This window comes from Protomyctophum parallelum (assembly GCF_964188405.1).
Source record: "Protomyctophum parallelum genome assembly, chromosome: 19".
NCBI classification, from domain to species: domain Eukaryota; kingdom Metazoa; phylum Chordata; class Actinopteri; order Myctophiformes; family Myctophidae; genus Protomyctophum; species Protomyctophum parallelum.
In genome coordinates, this window is record NC_139717.1 from 44,070,645 (window position 1) to 44,087,136 (window position 16,492).

At 43.9% G+C, this 16,492-nt stretch overlaps 1 long non-coding RNA gene across 1 annotated transcript; it reads left to right on the forward strand.

Annotated features, from left to right (window-relative positions):
• Positions 1-2,367: 2,367 nt before the first annotated feature.
• On the forward strand, positions 2,368-15,072 carry LOC310877289. The gene is made up of 3 exons (XR_014570796.1): positions 2,368-2,491; positions 4,683-4,826; positions 14,885-15,072. It is a non-coding gene; the product is annotated as an uncharacterized lncRNA (long non-coding RNA).
• The last annotated feature ends 1,420 nt before the right edge of the window (positions 15,073-16,492 follow it).

Below are 16,492 nucleotides of genomic sequence, written 5' to 3' on the forward strand. Positions count from 1 at the left end.
TGCCCTGTGTCGCGAGGCAACACACATGGAAGAAGCAGAGCTGTTTGTTCCCAGGGTCTATGGGATGTACCGCGGCCGGCCCCCCATGATGGACAAAGAGGTGCAGGGTATAGTGATGGAGCTGATGGAGGGAGGCTGCCTGGAGTCCTTTCTGCTCACCAAGGTCTTTATAATTCAACTGAAACTAACTAAATAACCACAACTAAAACTGAAAACGCATCTTCGTCAACTGACCTAAATCAAAACTAGAATAAAAGAACAAAGACGTTAACTAACTGAAAGTGTGTTGTGTGTTTAGAAATTGTTTCAAATTATATTTATCTGTGCTCTGTATATTTATTGAGTTTGCTTATGGAATTCTTATTTCCATGTGGGGGTGCGTCAGCTATAGGTCAGGAGGTAACAGGGGGTGCATGGCCAGAAAAGTTTGGGGACCACTGCCCTATAGTACACGACAGGCCTACTTACTCTGACTGTTATGAATCCTGCTGCTGGGGGGGACCACTGCCCTAGTACACGACAGGCCTACTTACTCTGACCGTTATGAATCCTGCTGCTGGGGGGGACCACTGCCCTAGTACACGACAGGCCTACTTACTCTGACCGTTATGAATCCTGCTGCTGGGGGGGACCACTGCCCTATAGTACACGACAGGCCTACTTACTCTGACTGTTATGAATCCTGCTGCTGGGGGGGCGTAATAATAAAGAACTAAAGCTAACACTAAATCCAAAACTATTCTTAACCTTTCTACAGACCGAGTCTAAACCTCCACCCTGGTCCCTGGCGTTCCGTCTAGCCCACCAGGTGGCGCTAGCCATGGACTTCCTCCACTGTAAGAAGAACCTTGTGCACATGGACCTGAAACCAGCCAATATCCTGCTGGATGCCGACTTCAATGCCAAGGTACACAATATACAATAATTATACATACAGTATAACTAAATGTCAGGGAGGGACTAGTGGAGAAGAGATCCAGTAGAACTAAATGTCAGGGAGGGACTATTGGAGAAGAGATCCAGTAGAACTAAATGTCATGGAGGGACTAGTGGAGAAGAGATCCAGTAGAACTAAATGTCAGGGAGGGACTAGTGGAGAAGAGATCCAGTAGAACTAAATGTCAGGGAGGGACTAGTGGAGAAGAGATCCAGTAGAACTAAATGTCAGGGAGGGACTAGTGGAGAAGAGATCCAGTAGAACTAAATGTCAGGGAGGGACTAGTGGAGAAGAGATCCAGTAGAACTAAATGTCAGGGAGGGACTAGTGGAGAAGAGATCCAGTAGAACTAAATGTCAGGGAGGGACTAGTGGAGAAGAGATCCAGTAGAACTAAATGTCAGGGAGGGACTAGTGGAGAAGAGATCCAGTAAAACTAAATGTCAGAGAGGGACTAGTGGAGAAGAGATCCAGTAGAACTAAATGTCAGGGAGGGACTAGTGGAGAAGAGATCCAGTAGAACTAAATGTCAGGGAGGGACTAGTGGAGAAGAGATCCAGTACAACTAAAATACTAAAGTTATTTTATGCTCGGTTGCACTCGGGTGTTGCACTCTGAAATATAGCAGATCTGCAAGCTCACAATGTGTTCCATACGACGCCATCAAGGCCCGCATAAATACATTTTAGTCGGCTAGGTCAACTTTAGATTTATTTGACTAAAACTAGACTAAAACAAACATTTCACGTGACTAAAATCTGACAAAAACTAAATTAAACTGTATTCAAAAGACTGGCTAAAACCAAATCCAAATTTCCTCTCGAAATGAACAGTTCTCGTCACTGCATGTCCTGCTTAAACAAAATCATAAACGCCTCCTCTTTCTGTCAACAGATAGCAGATTTTGGCCTGTCTACGGTGACCAACAGTGTCAGGCAGACCAACCGAACAAACAGAGGAGGCACTGCCTCCTACACCCCCCCTGAGGCTTTTGACGACAAATACCACCGTGTTCGCTCCTATGATGTTTACAGGTGACTAACTATATCTAGATACATACCACCATGTTCACCATGATGTTTACAGGTGAATTCTGTTGCTACTACATCAGTCATAAAACATCTTTCTAATGCTTGGATGTTTCCCGTCTTTTTATTAGCTACGGCATACTTCTCTGGACCATTCTCACTGGAGAGAGTAGTCCCTATGCAGCTGGTAAACTATCTGCATGCACGCACGCACGCACACAGACACACACACACACACACACACACACACACACACACACACACACACACACACACACACACACACACACACAGACACACAGTAACACACACACACACACACACACACACACACACACACAATGTAAATGTTCCTGTATTTTATGTAGGGATGGACCGGTCCTTGTTGGAGTTCCAAATTGGCACAAGGGGAGCGAGACCAGATCTTTGTAAAATCGATGTCCAGAAAGCAGCTGGATTAGATGAGCTGGTGGAGCTCATGCAGAGATGCTGGGACTCTGAGCCCAACAAGAGACCTGAGTTTGCAGGTAAATCTATTCATGCAGATATGCTGGGACTCTGAGCCCAACAAGACACCTGAGTTTGGAGGTAAATCTGCCTTTGTCACTGCACCAGTGAGAAGCTCTATTGAAATCACAAAAGATTATTCGTTGCACTAATAAAAAGCGTTTTTGTTTTTGAGGCGCTAAAGGTACTCTAAAAGTTGCACAGCTTTTTGCACACACATCACAATAGGTGGAAAAGTACGTATTCCAATCGTCTCACAAAAGGGGCGTGGCATGATGACTCAATAGTGCCCCCCCCCGCCTACAAATGTTTGTGCTTGAAGCCCCACAACGGTTTCACCTACATGTATGAAGATTGGTACACACCTGGTACACACCTGGTACACACCTGGTACTCACCTGGTACACACCTGGTACACACCTAGTACACACCTGGTACTCACCTGGTACACACCTGGTACACACCTGGTACACAACTGTATTATGTTGTTAACCTGACTCCGCCAGATGGAGGCAGTATTGGGTTCTCCTCCTACCTCCATCTGGTCTCTCAAACAGAAACGATGAACCCGGAAGCAGCGGGACAAAAGTCTGATCTCCATACTAATTTAGAGTTCCTGTTAGGTTGTGTTTACATTTGCGCTGTGGCACAGCTTCAATATGTCATCAGTCTTGTGTTGATCCCGCCTCTAGCGGCCGCATACAGCCGCTGAGACGCATATCGCTCCTCTAGCGGCCGCATACAGCCGCTGAGACGCATATCGCTCCTCTAGCGGCCGCATATCGCTCCCCTAGTGGCCGCATACAGCCGCTGAGACACATATCGCTCCTCTAGCGGCCGCATATCGCTCCTCTAGCGGCCTCATACAGCCTCATATCGCTCCTCTAGCGGCCTCATACAGCCTCATATCGCTCCTCTAGCGGCCTCATACAGCCTCTTATCACTCCTCTATAGCGGCCGCATACAGCCTCATATCACTCCTCTAGCGGCCCCATACAGCCTCATATCACTCCTCTAGCGGCCTCATATCGCTCCTCTAGCGGCCTCATACAGCCTCATATCACTCCTCTATAGCGGCCTCATACAGCCTCATATCACTCCTCTAGCGGCCTCATACAGCCTCATATCACTCCTCTAGCGGCCCCATACAGCCTCATATCACTCCTCTAGCGGCCTCATACAGCCCCATATCACTCCTCTATAGCGGCCTCATACAGCCTCATATCACTCCTCTATAGCGGCCTCATACAGCCTCATATCACTCCTCTAGCGGCCTCATACAGCCTCATATCACTCCTCTAGCGGCCCCATACAGCCTCATATCACTCCTCTAGCGGCCTCATACAGCCCCATATCACTCCTCTATAGCGGCCCCATACAGCCTCATATCACTCCTCTAGCGGCCTCATACAGCCCCATATCACTCCTCTATAGCGGCCTCATACAGCCTCATATCACTCCTCTATAGCGGCCTCATACAGCCTCATATCGCTCCTCTAGCGGCCTCATACAGCCTCATATCACTCCACTATAGCGGCCTCATACAGCCTCATATCACTCCTCTATAGCGGCCTCATACAGCCTCATATCACTCCTCTAGCGGCCTCATACAGCCTCATATCACTCCTCTAGCGGCCCCATACAGCCTCATATCACTCCTCTAGCGGCCTCATACAGCCCCATATCACTCCTCTATAGCGGCCGCATACAGCCTCATATCGCTCCTCTAGCGGCCTCATACAGCCTCATATCACTCCTCTATAGCGGCCTCATACAGCCCCATATCACTCCTCTATAGCGGCCTCATACAGCCTCATATCGCTCCTCTATAGCGGCCTCATACAGCCTCATATCACTCCTCTATAGCGGCCTCATACAGCCTCATATCACTCCTCTAGCGGCCGCATACAGCCTCATATCGCTCCTCTAGCGGCCTCATACAGCCTCATATCGCTCCTCTAGCGGCCTCATACAGCCTCATATCACTCCTCTAGCGGCCTCATACAGCCTCATATCACTCCTCTATAGCGGCCTCATACAGCCTCATATCACTCCTCTATAGCGGCCTCATACAGCCTCATATCACTCCTCTATAGCGGCCTCATACAGCCTCATATCACTCCTCTAGCGGCCGCATACAGCCGCTGAGACGCATATCGCTCCTCTAGCGGCCGTATAAAAAGAAAGATTATTTTTGTTTTTTCATTTCAGAATGCGTTGAAGTGACACGTGGTGTTTTTTCAAGACACGAGGAGGGAATCTCTGCTGCCTGTGACCTCCTGAGACCTCCTCCTGTTCCTGCTCCTGCTCCACCTGGTGCTCCAGGGCTCACCAACAGAGAGGCCTTTTTAAAACGTGAGTCCATGTTGACACACAGCTTCATGGAAAATGACGTAACAACGTCCGGAAACCACATCAAATTATATATATATATATATATTTATCCAAATGACCAAATAAGAAAATAAAGTAGTGTAGAAACAACAAAATTAGAAAATGGAAATAAAATGAAGTAACTCTGAGGGCCACTAGGGGGCCTTTAGTGTAGTAGAGAGAGAGAGAGAGAGAGAGAGAGAGAGAGAGAGAGAGAGAGAGAGAGAGAGAGAGAGAGAGAGGGAGGGGAGAGACAGAGAGAGAGAGACAGAGAGAGAGAGAGAGAGAGAGAGACATTGAAAGTGTACTGTTGACAAAACTGCTTGATTTCCACCTTTCCACAATCCCACCATTGTTTCAAGGAAATCAAATCTCTCTTTCTAGATTGATAACCACTCCAAAGAAAAATAAAACTCTCTCTAAAGTGCACATCTAATAAAAGAGCAGTGTTAACCAGTATGCAGATCTACCATTGAGTGATCTGAAAAACCAACAGGCAGTATATTACACTTTTTATAAATACTGAAATGATGTTTAAAACAATACAATCTGTCCAATCTGGCCATAGCAAAAAGCCTGTCTCTGCTCTGGACCATGTACATTGTCTTTGCTTGTCATGCATTTCTCTCCAAACATCAGTTAAAGTGTGTGTTTCCACCAGCCGCTGCATGGCTGTTTTAGAAGGACCATGAGGCTCAACATGGTTACGGTCAATCTGATCATTTTCAGTACAATTAAAATCACCAGCCAGGTATAAATATTCTTCAGGCCCACACAGATTCAAAAAGTTGCTGAGTTCATTTAAAAAGTGAACTCTAGCATTTCCCAAATTAGGAGCATACACATTAATAAATACCATAGTAAAAAGTTCATACTTGGCCCTGACAACTATAAATCTGCCCTTTACAATTTCCTCAACCTCAAAGGATGTTGGCGCAAAGTCTTTGGAAAAAAGAAGTGCCACTCCACCACTGTTGTTATGAAGGTGGCTTAAAATAACCTCTCCTTCCCACTCCATCCTCCAGTCAGTCTCATTCAGAGTGTCACTGTGCGTTTCCTGGACTAAACACACATTATTATTTTTTAACTTGACCAGAAGACAGCTAGTCTTGTTTTGCATTTGACCCTCCAAATAACCTGGAATTGAGTTTCTGAACCATTTTCTTCAGTCTGTACACCTCTTGAGAGGTATAGCCATTCTCTGACTTGTCTTTCATCTGAGATCTGACAGATTTTATAAACAGATTTTCATCCCCAAAATGATCTGCAACTTCTACATTTTTCATGTTTTTTGTTGTCTGCAGAAACCTTTGAATTTGCCTGATATCATAGTGTTTATCCTGTGGTGAATTCACAGACTGTGGACCAAACACTGAAAAACTGTATTGAGACAAATCACTGTCATCACAATCCCCCCATTCTTCAACTCCTCCCTCCTCCTCCTCTTCTTCCCCCTCCTCCTCCTCCTCTTCTTCCCCCTCCTCCTCCTCCTCCTCTTCTTCCCCCTCCTCCTCCTCCACCACCTCCTCAACCTCTATGTCTGTTTCTCCTTCTGGGTGAGAAAATCTGACTTCATTCCTTTTTTGGCTTGAGTGCCCTTATTATCTTTTCCTTTTCTTTTGAGAGTATTAACCTCTGCAGTTATATCCATCTGAACTGTTTCATCAACAACCACACTTCCTTTCTGACTGACACCTGCTGTGCTCTGTGCCTGTCTTTCACTGTCTGTCTGTTTCTCCTGTTCTGTATCTGGTACCTGCTCTGTCCCCGTTGCGACAGGGGTAGGTTGGTCATGAACTGTAACATTAGCCCTGACCCTAGCCTTAGGCAGCGGTGCCTGGACCGTCTGCCCCTCACTCACACCATCCTGACCCCCGCAGCCCCCTCCTCCTGCCCCCGTTCAGTGCCCCCTCCTCCAGGACACGCACGGGCCAAGAGCCCCTCCAGTCCACATTTAAAGCACTTCAAAGTGCCAGAGGTTGCATACACTGTATAATTAAAATCATCGACTCTGACGCTAAACACCAGATTGAGTTCCTCATCTGTCCTATTCAGAATCATAAGGACCGTCTATGCGAAACAACGTGTTTCAACAGCGGGGACTTGCATCCCGACGGAAGCTTTTTGATCAATGAAACAATCTTTCCATACCTGGACAATTCTCTCGCCAAATCGGCGTCATTAATATGAACGGCGGGACATTAGAGATCGGTGTAGAAAGGGGAGACACAGAAACAAACTAGAACTGCACTCTGTCGAGTGCATACTTGCTTGTTGCACACTAGTAGGCCATAAATGGCCAACTAGTGCGCAAGCAGAGCACGCAAGTCCTTTCGACCGCTGTAAACTGTCAAATCTCAGTATCTCTGTGAAGGAACGTTTGAAATGATTAATGTTTAGATGTAACTATTTGCTACCTACTTTATACATATAAACATCTAGTATTATTAAGTATGATTCAAGTTTCTATCTATATAAGAAATACTGTTTTATCGTTGTAGATATATTCTGGATCCCTTTTTTGTTTTTCTAGTCATACACATACACACCACGTACTCTGGTCCCAGCAGATCAGGCACAATTAGCTATTTTATTTTTTACTGATTATGTATATAGTATACGTATGACTAGCTCTAAATGATGACGTAAGAAATATATATAGTATATATATAGTATATAGGCATATACTATATACGTATACATATATACTCTATACTCTATACTGTATAAAGTGTGTAGTTGTAAGTTGATTAGCGGTATACTGTGGTTACTTTGCGCCAAAAACCGTGACAGCTGTTCCGCCATTTGAGGCTTACGCAGAAAAACATCAAATCTGTGCCTGTGTTGCTGGACCAATGATGACGAAATGACCATATTTCTACGTCATAATTTAGAGCTAGTCATACACATACACACCACATACTCTGGTCCCAGCAGATCAGGCACAATTTGCTATTTTATTTTTTACTGATTATGTACATAGTATACGTATGACTAGCTCTAAATGATGACGTAAGAAATATGGTCATTTCGTCATCATTGGTCCAGCAACACAGGCACAGATTTGATGTTTTTCTGCGTAAGCCTCGAATGGCGGAACAGCTGTCACGACGAAGGAGACCGGGCGAAAATATTACTTGCGCGCTCTGCTTGCGCAAGTAATGATCCGTTTATCACAACACCACGTTCCACCAAAACATGCACTTTGTCAGTCCTGGTATTAGCGCATTCATTGTTTACCAAACAAATTAACAATGCGCCCAGCACAGCGGAACACCACATTAAACTGAACCCACTGTGAAAACTGTCACTAAATAACAAAACAAAGAAAAAAGAAATGTTTGAAAGAAACAAACTTAGGAAACAAACCAAACGCTTCTGACACACTCAGCAGCACATCCACACCCACTCGGAGAGAGACAGAGAGAGAGAGAGAGAGAACAAGAGAGAGAGAGACAGAGAGACACAGAGAGAGCGAGAGAGAGAGAGAGACAGAGAGAGAGAGAGAGAGAGAGAGACAGAGAGAGAGACAGAGAGATTTTTTTTTTTGATTTTTACCAAAAACTTTTATTTACAAAACTATTTAAAACAAATACATCAGATCAGATAAAAACATTATAGTTTCAACAATAGCTTCAATTCTCTACCTAAAAATAATATTAAATATTAGTTCATCGTCTACCACAGAACAAAGTGCATCATCATAACACCATTTTCTCATGAACTCATCAATGTCATTCATTTCTTTAAAAAATCTGTAGTCAACCCATATTCTGGCTTTTGTAAGTGCAAGGAAAAAAGGAACTGCATCTTGTCCTTCCCTGCCCTCGACTTTGTTCTTTCTACTGCAGTATATAGACAGTTTGGCTTCTCCTACTATCATGTTCAATAGTTGCCATTTGACACAGTTAGCTTTTCTATAACCTGCTCCCAAAATAAAAGCAGTCTTAGACCACTCTTCACCAAACAAATGAAACACGTTTTCCAAAACAATAAAAAGGTCACAAAGTATTTTACACTCATAGAAACAATGAAAAACGTTCTCCACTTTGTCACAAAAAGGGCATAAACTTGGGACTGTGGGATTAATCATAGAGACAAAACTGTTAACTGCAATGGCACCAGGTAAAATCCTCCACTGTAAATCACCAGTTCTCTTTTTTATAGGTGGTTTGTATAATACCCTCCATACAGGTTTCACTTCAAAATCCAGCTCTAATTTTTGTCTCCATACTGTGTCAACCCTCCCATTCAATTTACACCTGTTCAGTGCTTTTACACAACCTTTATACATAATCTTTCCTTTTGCAGTGTACAAGTCTACATATTCGCTGTCTTCCTTCAATAAAGCTCCTGAGAAACCTTCTAGATTAGGAACGAAACCCAGTTCAGGAAAAGGATCATCCTCATCAGGAGTCTCTACTCCGTCACTGTATTCCTGCAACAACGTTATCTCATCTTCAGTCAATTTCTCAAGCCACATATTCAAAATGTTTCTGGTCTGTCGTAACGACCTCAGCCCAAGAAAAGAAGCTACAGCTGAGGTGTCACTTAGACCAGAACCAGCTACATCAACTATTTTTCTCAAAATAACAGCCCTGGTAGTACACAGCATACTGTTGAGACCTGGTGTTGTACTATTCTGAACATCCAACCTGGCTCCATTAATAAGAGGCTCCTCTAACAGCCAGTGTAGAGAACATGTAGGCTCTAGTCTTTCCCATTTGAACAGGTCCCAAACCTTAAAAAGTGCTTTATAAAAAGTAGGTAAAGCACGTAAATTTAAAACCTTGCAATCCATCAAAAACAATGCAGTGTCTAAACCCAGTCCAGATGTCTTTCTCAAAATGCTGCTCGCCAATTCTCTCCACACAACATCATTTGGTCCTATAAGATACCGCTGTATGAACTGTAGTCTAAAAGCAGCTATTCTGCTCTCTATGTGTATTAAACCTTGTCCCCCCTCCTCTCTTGGTAAATACAACACACTCTGGGGCACCCAATGTAACCTGTCCCAAAAAAAATCCAAGAAAATGACCTGCAGTTTGTGTGTAAATCCTTTAGGGGGCTCCATACATGCCAACCGGTGCCACAGAGCAGAAGCTACTAAATTGTTTATAATTAAAGCCCTGCCTCTAAAGGACATCTGTGGTTTTAACCATTTCCATTTGTTGAGCCTGCCTTCTACTTTCTCAATTACCCCTTCCCAGTTCTGTTTAACTATAGTCTCATTCCCAACATATACTCCTAGATATCTTAGCCCATCCTTCTTCCATGTCAACCCCCCTGGTAAAATGGGCAGACCTTCCCTCCAGTTCCCAACTGCCAATGCTTCACTCTTCTCCCAATTTACTTTTGCTGCTGATAAAATTCCAAAATCAATCACAATTTCTTCTAATTTTTGTATATCATCTTTGTTATTTATGATAACGATGACATCATCTGCATAAGCTGATAAAATGTGACTTTTGTTCAAATTCTTTAAATGCAGACCTCCTATACTGTTTCTCACTTTACACAACTTGGGCTCTATGGATAAAGAGTACAACATTCCTGAAAGGCTGCAGCCCTGTCTTATCCCTCTGGACACTTTAAAAGGGGCGCTTAGACCACCATTAATTTTCAGTACACTCTCAATGTCCCGGTACAACACCTTGATCATGGCTATTAGACCAGGGCTGAAACCAAAACTCTCCAGAGTATCCCAGAGGTACAGATATTCAACCCGGTCAAATGCCTTTTGCTGGTCTAGTGAAATGAGACCAGTGGCAGTGTCGACACCTAATGAACCAGAGACGTCCAAAATATCACGAATTAAGGACACATTGTCCAGAATTGACCTACCAGGCACACAATACGTCTGATCTTGATGAATCACCAGGTCCATGACCTCCTTGAGTCTGTTAGCCAAAGCTTTAGAGAGGATTTTATAGTCTGTGCAGAGAAGTGAAACGGGGCGCCAATTTTTAATCTCTTGTAGATCTCCTTTCTTTGGTAAGAGAGTTACTACTGCCCTCCTGCAGCTTAGCGGTAGTGTCATGTCTTTGAAACTCTCATTAAACACAGTTAAAAGATCTTCACCCATCTCGCTCCAGAACTCCTTGTAAAACTCCACTGGAAGTCCATCAATGCCCGGGGCCTTACCCCCCTCCATGCCCTGCAGGGCTGTATGAAGCTCCTTTAGCCCCAGTGGAACCTCCAGCTCAGCAGCAGTTGTCTCTGGAACTTTGGGCAAATCGTCACAGAAAGAACTAAACAGTTCCTCATTCTCCTTGTACTCACTGCTGTACAGTTCAGAATAGAAGTCCACTGCTCGTCTCCGTATCTCATTATTGTCTCTTAGTTCTTGTCCTGTAGCAGAGCGCAGAGCGTGCATCAGCCTCTTCTGCCCGTTCCTCTTCTCAAGACCGAAGAAGAACTTTGATGGTGCATCCATCAGTGTTGCGCTCTGAAAACGTGACCGTACCAGCGCCCCCTGTGCCTTAGTGCCTAGTAGGTCTGTTAGAACAGATCTTTTAGACTTGAGGTCTTCAATATGACCTCTATTTCCAGTGGACTCTGCAAGACTCTGTAGTTCCACAATCTCGATCTCCAGATCCTGCATAGATCTGGTGATGTCCCGTGTAACATTAAGAGTGTACTGTTGACAGAGCTGTTTTATCTCTACTTTCCCACAGTCCCACCATTGTCTCAAGGATTTAAAATCATTTTTTCTGCCCTTAAAAACACCCCAAAAAAAAACGAAAAACATCTTTAAAGTGTGCATCAAAAAGCAAGGCCGTGTTAAAATGCCAATACGCACTTTTAGGTTTAACATTATTAATAAAAACAGTACAGTTAACCAAAGAGTGATCGGTAAAACCAACAGGCACTATTCTACAATTCTTAAAAATACTCAAGTGATGCTTAAAACAATAAACCCTGTCCAACCTCGCCAGAGATATTAAATTATCTCTGCTTTGAGCCCATGTGTATTGTCTTTTTCCATCATTCATTTTTCTCCACACATCTGTTAGATCATGCGTTTGCATTACTTTCCTCAGTGCATTTTTTGAGGCATTATGAGGTTCCAAGTGATTCCTGTCTAACCTATTTTCCGTACAGTTGTAATCTCCTGCCAAAAAAAGATAATCTTCACCATTTAATTTACTTAAAAAATCACTTAACACTTGTAAAAAAAGCACTCTTTCAGGTCCATTGGTAGGAGCGTACACATTAATGAGAACACAAATATGTTGCTCAAAAACTGCCCTAACCACCAAAAGTCTGCCCTCTACAACTTCTTCTATGTCAAAAGAAACTTTTTGAAAAAAGAATACCCACCCCCCCACTGTTTGTGCTCTTGTGACTCAGCACCACCTCCCCCTCCCACTCTCTTTTCCACTCAGACTCATTATAGCTGTCACTATGAGTCTCCTGCACAAACATAATATCAGTCCTTTTTAATTTCATTACTTCATATAGCAGAGATCTTTTAGCTACATCTCTTGCCCCATTTAAATTCAGAGTGCTGATATTAAAATTACTCATTGCAAAAGATAATGAAAAAAAACAGCAAAAAAATAAGCTGCACATAGAAACTAAACCCTTAAACATCATCTTCATTGTTTAGTTCTGCTCTAATTTTGGACACAAATTTCCTCAGTCTGAACATCTCCTGATCAGTAAACCCTCCTTCTCCTTCACTGCTCATCTGAAACCGAGCAGAGTCAGCAAACTGCTGACTGTCAGAGAAATGATCTCCCACCTTCACATTTTTCTAATTTTTTGTTTTCCGTAAAAAATCTCTTATTTTATCAACAGAAAACTCAAGACCACCATCATCTGTAGACTCATTATCACTCTCACTGTCTACTTGTTTTGCTGTCTTAGTTACTTTTTCCTCACTTTCTGTTGTTTTTTTTGCCTTTGAACTTCCTTTGCTACTTTTACCCTTTCTCTTCAGCTGTGGCACTTTTAAAAGTTCATCCATCATCTCAATATCAGCTCGGCCGGAGTCTGACAATGCATGCATTTCAACCATTATTTCATTAGCGCTTTGATCAATTTGTTTTCCAGAAAATATAGCCTTTGGCCCAAAAACCATCCCATCAACAGCTTTCTGTTCCCCTGTGTCTTTTTTTTCCTGCCTCACTTTTCTCTGCCTGTCCTTCTTCTCTCCCCTGACTATTTGACTGTACTTCACCTTCCTCCTGTCCTCCCTCACTTTGACCATTTTCCTGTACTTCAATCTCTTGTTCTTCCTCACTCACCTGACTGTCTGCTTGCGTCTTATCCTGTTCTGCAGCAGCCCCAACCGCCCCACCAACAGCCTCATTCCCTGTAACATTATTTTCCACCTGTTCATCCTCACTCACCTGACTGTCTGCTTGTGTTGCACCTGTCCCCTTCTCATTCTGTTCTACAGCAGCCCCTACCGCCCCACCAACAGCCCCATTCCCTGCATCATTATTCTCCGCTTTTCTCGCTGGACAAGCTCTTACGATATGCCCCTCCCTCCCGCAATTAAAACACTTCATACTATCCGATGTCGCAAAAACGATGTAGTCAAAACCATCCACTTTAATCTTAAATGCCAAGTTCAAATCCACATTCCTTTCATTAAGAATCATGTACAACTGGCGTCTGTGTGACACAACATGCTTTAACTCGGGGGCTTTACAACCCGAGTGTACTTTCTTCATCGGTGAGACAATCTTACCATGTCTTGAAAGCTCACGGAGAAGAATGTCATCACTGATGAACGGGGGGAACGTTAGATATCGTCACCTTCTTCGATGGTGTAGCGAGAGGAACAACAGGGACATAAGTGTCCTTAATGACAATGCCGTTCTCAACCAGCGTATTAGCTTTATCAATACTGCCAACGAAAATTATCACAGCGCTGTTCATCCGAGCAGCGGATTTAATGCTTCCACAACCGACCACTTTACCAGCAGCCAAACTACATTCTTCCACTGAACACGCAAAACTCGCTGAAACCTTAACGCCGTGTTTCCTTGTCAGGCCAACAAGAGGTGTCTCCATCTCGGCGTGCGCTATAGACACCAAAAAACACTTTAACCTAACAACACTACTAATACATTAACAGGTAAAGATAAGATAATAGATAGAAATAGAAATCACTTGCAAAAACACCTCTCACGCAGCGCCTCACTCACTCGCGTCCTTCCACTCAGAGATAGAGAGAGAGAGAGAGAGAACAAGAGAGAGAGAGACAGAGAGACACAGAGAGAGACACAGAGAGAGAGAGAGAGAGAGAGAGAGAGAGAGAGAGAGAGCGAGAGACAGAGAGCGAGAGAGAGAGAGAGAGAGAGAGAGAGAGCGAGAGAGAGAGAGAGACAGAGAGACAGAGAGACAGAGACAGAGAGAGAGTGAGAGAGAGACAGAGAGAGAGAGAGAGAGAGAGAGAGAGAGAGAGAGGGGGGGAGAGAGAGAGAGGGGGGGGGGGGAGAGAGAGCGAGAGGCAGAGAGAGACAGAGATATATAGAGGGGGGAGAGAGAGAGAGAGACAGAGAGAGAGAGAGAGAGAGAGAGAGAGAGAGAGAGAGAGACAGAGACAGAGACAGAGAGAGAGAGAGAGAGAGAGAGAGAGAGAGAGAGACATAGAGAGAGAGAGAGAGAGAGAGAGCAAGAGACAGAGAGAGAGACAGAGAGAGAGAGAGAGAGAGAGAGAGAGAGACATTAAACAACATACACAACGGGCTGCTATAGCTACACGTCGCACTGAGACAACAGACTGAGCATGTTTACAAGTTCTGTTCCGACGTGGAAACGTGCGCGCGCTTGTCAGTCTACTACTCACACACTCACTCTCTCTCTCACACACACACACACACACACACACACACACACACGCACACACACACACACACGCAAAGTTTGTTGGGACGCTGAAATGTGCGCGTGCGGGTGTCAGTCTTCTCACACATACACACACGCGCGCGCTGCGCACGCACACAGTTTGTCATGACGGTGAAACGTGCGTGCGCGTGTCAGTGCATTTCATCACGTGTGTTTTCCTGTGTTTCCTCCAACAGATTCCTCTCCTCTGTCGTTGGATCCAAACACAGCGTTCAGATTCCTCCTCCTGTCAGAGAACAACAGGAAGGTGACTTGGACACATGTAGACCAACGATATGAAGATAACCAGAAGAGGTTCACCATTTGGCCTAATGTGTTGAGTAAAGAATGTTTATCTGACCTGTTCTACTTTGAAGTGAAATGGAGTGGAAAGGAGGTTGCTATAGCACTGTGTCAGGATGACGTCAGCAGAACGGATAGGGGTCTATCATACTTTGGACTCAGTCCTCAGGCATGGGTGTTACGTTACTATGATAGTAATAAATGCTACGTGTTCCGTCACAACAGCATTACGACTGAAGTGTCAGGACCGGTTCCCTCCACAGGGGGGAGCCACAGGGTGGGGGTCTATGTAGATCAGCCAGCAGGTGTTCTGTGTTTCTATGATGTGTGCGGAAACACAATGAGTCTCCTTCACACCGAGAGGACGACCTTCACACGACCTCTGCATGCAGGGTTAAGTGTTCTTGGTGCTACAGCAGAGGTGTGTGCGATCTGGTGAACATGTTGAACCTCTATACTAACAGCTGAGCGGGGTTCTCCAGGGCTCTGTCTGTACTTGGAGCCGTCTAGGAAAATGTTTAATTTCCTTTGTTTTTAAAGCAGGTTTAGTTTAGATTCTGTGAAAATGTGTTTTCTTTTTAATTAGTTTTAAGTTTTTATTGTCGGCCTAATGTATTGGTGTCACTCAGGGATGAGATTCAAAAAGCTAAATCAAATAAAAATAAAATATCAGAACAGCCTCGTTTGACTTTTCTTTCCTGTGTTTAATGTTGAAACATAATTATTTTATTTAAGGTTTAGTATTAATTGATTCATCATGGAGATAACGACAATTTTTTATTAGCCTATTAAACACACATTCATACAGCTTATTTACATAAAGTATATACAGTTGGAGGTACAGCATTGTGTAAACATAAAGTATATACAGTTGGAGGTACAGTATTGTGTAAATTGTGTGTGTGTGTGTGTGTGTGTGTGTGTGTGTGTGTGTGTGTGTGTGTGTGTGTGTGTGTGTGTGTGTGTGTGACTGTGTGTGTGTGTGTGTGTGTGTGTGTGTGTGACTGTGTGTCAAGGTCACAACGTTTGACTTTTACAGTTGGAGGTACAGTATTGTGTAAATTGTGTGTGTGTGTGTGTGTGTGTGTGTGTGTGTGTGTGTGTCTGTGTGTGTGTGTGTGTGTGTGTGTGTGTGTGTGTGTGTGTGTGTGACTGTGTGTGTGTGTGTGTGTGTGTGTGTGTGTGTGTGTGTGTGTGTGTGTGTGTGTGTGTGTGTGTGACTGTGTGTCAAGGTCACAACGTTTGACTTTTACAGAAGGAGAAGTTTGAGTGAAAGTCATTGTTTTGTTTTTGTGGGAGAAGAACATATAATCATAAGAAATAATGTTTCAAGGAGAGGCACGGATCTATAGGTGCTCTGTGATAGGTCCATTAATCTATAGGTGCTCTGTGATAGGTCCATTAATCTATAGGTGCTCTGTGATAGGTCCATTAATCTATAGGTGCTCTTTGATAGGTCCATTAATCTATAGGTGCTATGTGATAGGTCCATTAATCTATAG